This window comes from Micrasema longulum, unplaced genomic scaffold (assembly GCF_059751315.1).
Source record: "Micrasema longulum isolate JH-2025_06_02 unplaced genomic scaffold, ASM5975131v1 h1tg000480l, whole genome shotgun sequence".
Classification (NCBI taxonomy): domain Eukaryota; kingdom Metazoa; phylum Arthropoda; class Insecta; order Trichoptera; family Brachycentridae; genus Micrasema; species Micrasema longulum.
The window spans coordinates 344,891-351,523 of NW_028277677.1; positions in this window are offsets into that span (position 1 = coordinate 344,891).

Sequence of the window (6,633 nt, forward strand, 5' to 3'; positions counted from 1 at the left end):
CTAAACATTCGGACAGTATCTTTGACAAATTTGCTATTGCATCAGATGTGCTCTTTTTTTGTCTAAAACTGTACTGATTATTTGATAATAAAACCAATGTTTGATACCCCTGATCTACTGAAATTGATTTCATTCATGTACCACCTAGATTAAGCAGAACATCTACAATATTTTATTGTCAAAATTCTCGAACGGTAGCTCAATATAACTCACCTATTGTTAGATTACAGAATACTGGGAATGAATATGCATCACATTTTGATATATTTAGTTTATCTCTGCCTAACTTAAAAAATAAAGTGACCAACATATTTTTATCAAAAAGAGCCAATCATCTTCAGAAGATTGGGTTGGAATAGTTATAATTTGATTCATTAATGTATTTTGTTATTGTATAATTTCTTTAAAATATGTATGTATTTCAAGTCATTAATAATGTGTACAGTACGAGTATATTAATATTTCATACTCGATTTTTTTTATTTTTAATATTTTTATTTCTAAGCACTCTTTATACCACATATATGTAAATGGCAGAAATGCCGTATATAAATAAATAAATAAAATGCTATTGCTCTCTAGGAAGAAACTAAACCTTATTTCAACTAAAAATTCGATGATTTTAGAAACTACGCTAAGAAGAGAAATTGGTCGGTAATTGTTAAGTGAACACCTATCTTTGGATTTAAATATGGGAATAACAATAGAGTTTTTCAAACAATTAGGGAAAATTACCTCCCTAAAGCTGCAGTTTACAATATGTGTTAGAGGAAAAGCGATTATGTTTTTTAGGTGCTTAACATATTTTGTAGTAATATTGACAGTACCAGAAGAGCAACAATTCTTTAGCGAGGAAATAACTGCAGTCGGTTCTTCATGATTAGTTGGCGAAATAATCAATGGAGGGTACGGTATATTAGAACCGTTTTTTCGCAAAGCCAACTCTTGTTTGGAGTTTTTCGGTCTACTTGTAATAATATTAGCTAGATCAGATCCTATGTTTGCGAAGAAATTGTTAAAGTGGTTGGCAATTTGATCAGGGTTTTGCAGTACGTTATACGGTTTTCCATCTATGTTAATATCATTAATAGAATTTCTTATCCCAGATGTAAAAGAAATTTCATAAATGATTTGCCAAATTCTTTTACCATCACCTTTAGCATCAAGAATCTTATTTTTATAATACTCTTCTTAAACATTTTTTATGGTTTTGTTGCATCTATTCCTAAATTTCTTATAGAATCGATTTAGAATTTGTTCAGTAGGATTCTTAATACAGTATCTATGAGGTTTGTCTCTTTTTCTAACACATTTAATAAGACCTGTTGTTGTTCAAGGCTTGATTTTACGTTTCTTCAACGATGTTCTCTGTTTGATGCTTGTAGCATTGGTTTACGTGCATCGAGTATATTAACAAAATGTTTGCATGAAATATTTGGGTCATTATTTGAATATACTGGAGACCAGTTATCCTTAGTTATTTTTTTAAATAATAAATTGTAATCAATATTTTTACTATTATACGGTCGCTCAGGTGGAGGTGGTGTCAGGGTTGCTACACTTATAATGTTTGCATGGTGATCGGTTATGCTACATTTGTATACAACTGCCCTAGTATATAGTGAACTTTTTACGAAAACGTGGTCAATACAGCTACTAGTTGTTTCTGTTTCCCTTGTGGGTACCATAATCGCCATAATTTTATGATGATAAGAAAGACGTTATGTTTGGGTTGTGAGGAGAACGGTAGATAGCTAGAACAGTCATCATATTATTAATTTCAATTTCAATACAATTGGAATGTGGAAAACCTACTTCCTTACTAGTAAAAGCTATTGGACTTTCTACAAATATAATGACACCGTCATTTTGCAGTTTATTATTACAAGAATGAGATTGGTTGTAGTTTCCAATAGTTTTAGGAATATAGTATTCAATTATCCAACATTATGATAATATTATAACATCTATATCACAATTCAGTTCAGTTAAAACCACTATTAGGGCATAAACATTTTTGTTTATACTTCTAATAATTATTGAAAATATCTTGATGGATAAACCATTTTTTTTATTGTTTAGCAGCATTTGATTCTATGGTTTCCATAAGAGCAATAGGGTCAAATTCATCAAATGTGTTTCACTTGCACCCTAGAGAAAACAGTAATACAATGAGTGATACAAAAATAATGGATGGATTTACAAAATTTACAAGATAATTCAACAGATAAGTTTGAAAAGGTTTACTTTCAGTCGCTTACTCTTTTGAGAAATGCTTTATGTAAAAGATTATATTATATAATCATAGCACTCGCAACATCCAAAAAAATATTGAACAATAATTTAATGAAAGTGATGAAATTGTAGGTAATTAATACTTAAACATCAATATTCATATTTCTTTGCTCTGAATGCAAAACATTATGTGTTTTTTATTGCTGGACCAGAAAAAATTATAGCGTAAGCAGAAACAAATGCATAAATAAATTACTTATAATAACAAATAACAGTCATGGTTTATTAACATTTTAGTGAAAATAGATTTCTCCGGATTATGTGTAGTCTACCTAAGTATTTACAACTTAATGTTTTAAGGCGGACGTTTTTATTTGCAGTTCAAAATAATAATAAAAAACTCCTTACTTGTGTATAAATTATATAAGTTTTATCACTATAATGTATCAATATGTTTAAGTAATTCTTCCGACTCCTGTCAATCCAAACCCAGTTACAGTAACTATTTTTTTACATATTGATTTAACGAATCCGAGTTATGGTTTTACAAGGTTCGGGAAATACACAATATATTATGATACTTTGGGTCCCAAAAACCTGAAATTTAAAAAATATTTGCAGATAAATTGCAGTGGTTCGAATCCCACCCTACCCCAACTTGATCTCCCATTTTCTAATAGTGAGTTATTTACATCTCGTTGAAAATGCCCCTTAGAATGAAATATTCGGGTAAATCATGAGAACTCAAATATTTCTTTTACTATAAAAAATATTAATAAAATAGTTATAATTTAATTTAGTTTCCACGTAAACCACAGTTTACGGAATGTATTATAAGGTATCTGTGTCTATTTTTAAATGTTTTTATGCTATATTGATGGAGTCATGATTCTTTGAAAAATGACCGATTCCAACATCGCATATTCCTTAAGAATCGCTAGCGTTTTGATACCAAACAATTAAACGTAACTGACGCAATTAAATACTAAATACTAATCAATATCCCTACAAGTCGATTGAACCAATAAGAAGTGACGAAAGTCGCTTTGCAATTCAATATTTTTTTGTATTTTATATTTTTTAAACTTGATATGTTGGAAATATGTTGCCGTAGAGGTAAATAAGAAGGAAAGTAGACTGAGGCCAAAAATATCGTAATTGATATAACTGCACGAAATATGTGCAAAAAGCTTTAATTGTTAACTGCAATAATGCAGCATGTCCTAAGTTGACTAGTTTTATTAGAAATACTTAAATATGTTTAAACCACGTTTACTCAAAACTAACCAGAGTGAACTTAGTTCACTTTCCTTATGATCCACTCAAATCTAGGTAGTATAGTTATTGAAATACGATATTTAAAACGGAGATCATCCATCGTTTTAGTGCAGCGTTCTCGAATAAAAGTTTAGATTTACCGAATAACGGGATTAACGACACTAATGACATCGTATTCAAACACATCTTAAAAGTTTGTGAACTTTTTATAACAAGTTTAGGTACTAAAATGACAGAGGAAGGTTTTAAAGAAAATAAATTGAAATTATCGACTATAAAGTAAATGCTTTAAATATAAACAATAAAATTAAAATACTTAAAGTGTTATTATTATTATTATGGATAACTTATATAGAGCCATTTTCGTAACAAAATACCTCAAGGGCGCTTTACATAGTGATTCTTTTAAATTTGTAATTGAATTAAAATAATTTATTTTGTTGTCACATGCTACGGATTTATTCAAATGATTTAAGAACAAGTGTGTTTTAAGTTTTTTCCGAAACATCACTTCACTTTCACAGCCTCGCACCTCTGCTGGGAGAGCATTTCATGCCATAGGGCCTGCGACCGCAAATGCGCGTTCACTAAATTTAGTGCGCTGTTTGCGTAGAGGTATAATAACTTTTCCTCTCGCCGTAGACGTAGCTGATCTAAGCGTTAGCTCTGATCTAAGCGTTAGACGCCTGTCAGCTAGTTCATCTGGAATGCATAGTTCCCTTAGATATTCCGGAGCAGAGTTGTGCAGTGACTTATACATAAGCCAACAGAGTTTGTATTCGACCCTCTGTGAAAAACGTAGCCAGTGTACTTCCCGAAGTAGTGGAGTGATATGACTGAACTTAGAGATTCCGAAAACAAGTCTCGCTGCGGCATTTAATACAGATTATAGGCGAGTCATTTTGTTCATTGGTAGACCTGCATAGATACCATTACAATAATCAACTCTAGACACTACAAACGCATTTATTAATTGACGGGCGGAATCAACCGGCAAATTTTTGCGTATGCATTTAATTTGTCTCAGCTGGTAGAAGCATGAACTTATCGTTCTACTAATTTGAGCGTCAAGAGAAAGGTCAGAATTGAGTACAACTCCCAGTAGTTTAACGGTGGGTAAAGCGGTACTCCCTACATTGGGTAGGGCCGTATCCTGGATCAAATTCTGTCGTCTGGCTGAGGCGACCCATAGTTGTTCAGTTTTTGATGAGTTTAATGTTAGTCTGTTTTCAGCCATCCAGTTTTCTATTTTCTTGATGCATCCATCAATTAAATTGACAAGCACACTTCTCTCGCCTGGTTTGCAATAAAAATAAATCTGAGTATCATCTGCGTGGTCCACGAAAAGGGCCAAATTGTCTTCGGGCTCAAGTATCACTTTATTAACCAATAGCAGATACAATGAGGAAGTTCACCGTTTTTTTTTTCGATTTTTTTTTGTTAATAGACTATTAAATTAGCTGAATTTTTTTTTTCAATTTTTATACATCGTATTATCAGAGGTTTTTTATCCGCTTATTCTCGGTCAGTTCTCACGATTGGTCAGTATGCGTTAAGCAAACCGGATATCTTTTACAGCCCTCTTATCATTGGTTGATTGATATAAATTCATATTTATATACTAGTTTCAAATACTGCAGCTCTGGTGTTCCGCAGGGTTCCCATTTAGGTCCCATTCTATTTTCTGTCTATATTAATGATATAAATCAGTGCTTGAAATTTTCTCAATTTCTACTTTTCGCTGATGATGCAAAGATCTTTGCCAATGTCAACGATATATCACACTGTGTAAATATCCAACAAGATCTTGGTGGTCTAATTGATTACTGCAATAAAAATCCATTGTACATCAAAACCTCAAAATTTTATTCAATGACACTCACTAAAAGTTTAAAAAAATTACGAACAAATGTACGATTAAAGATAATTCCATATCACGGTGTAGCGATATGAGAGACTTAAGAGTTATTCTTGAAAGTAGATTGCTGTTTGGGTCTCACATAAATTCTATTGTTGAAAAAGCTTACCAAATACTGGGCTTCATTTTAAGAATTTTCAAACCCTTTAAAAAACCAAACACATTGAAAACTTTATACAACACTTTTGTACGCAGTAACATAGAGTTTGCAACCGTTGTGTGGAGCCCACAATACATAACAAACATAGAAAGGATTGAATATGTTCAACGAAATTTTTTTAAATATCTAGATTATAAAAACCATAAAACGCTTTGCATTTACAGCCAATCTGCTAAACAAAATGGATTTTTTATCCTTGAAAATAGACGCGCTATATCTGAATTATGCTATTTATATAAGTTATTAAATAATATAGTAGACTCTTTTAACCCACTCTCCAAAATTAATCTTAATGTCCCCTTTTGCGTGACAGGAAATATGTATTCATTTCATCTGCCAGTCTGTAGCACTAACTATGCACAACACATTTTCTTCTATAATTTTTGCTCTAACTTTAATGCTTTTTTTCATCTATGATATATTTAACCCGCCCCTTAATTTATTTAAAAATAAATTAAGACTCATTCTTTCTGGCTGCGATACGATCCCACTTGCTATTTAATGATGCTCACACTAACACACACCTGAACACTTACTCCCTCACAAATACACACAAACACACCTCTACATTAACTCTCTACATTAACTCTCATACAAATACACATTAACACACCCTTTTGTTGTACCACAATTTAATATGTATGATTTTATTTAGAAACTTCTCTGGTCTGTCTTTAAATCGTATCTTTTTAATTTTATTATATCATTGTCGACTAACAATATGTTTGTTTTTGGGTGGTATCGTGTGTGTTGGATTTGTTCTGACGTTTCGCCTACCATTGCAGGAGCCATCTTCAGGGTAAACTAAATCAAAATAAATCCAACATACACGGTATCACCCAAAAAAGAAACATATTGGTAACAGTGACCGTGAAAACCTTCGCACCTATTCATTGTCGACTGTTTGTTTCTGTAAAATAAATAAACTAGTGACGTCGTTCAAATTAGATCGTTTTTATTATTTTTTTTGTACATTTTCAAAAAACTTTGCCGTACATATGCTTTAATTTTTACCTCGCCCAAGAAAACATTTATTGTATAC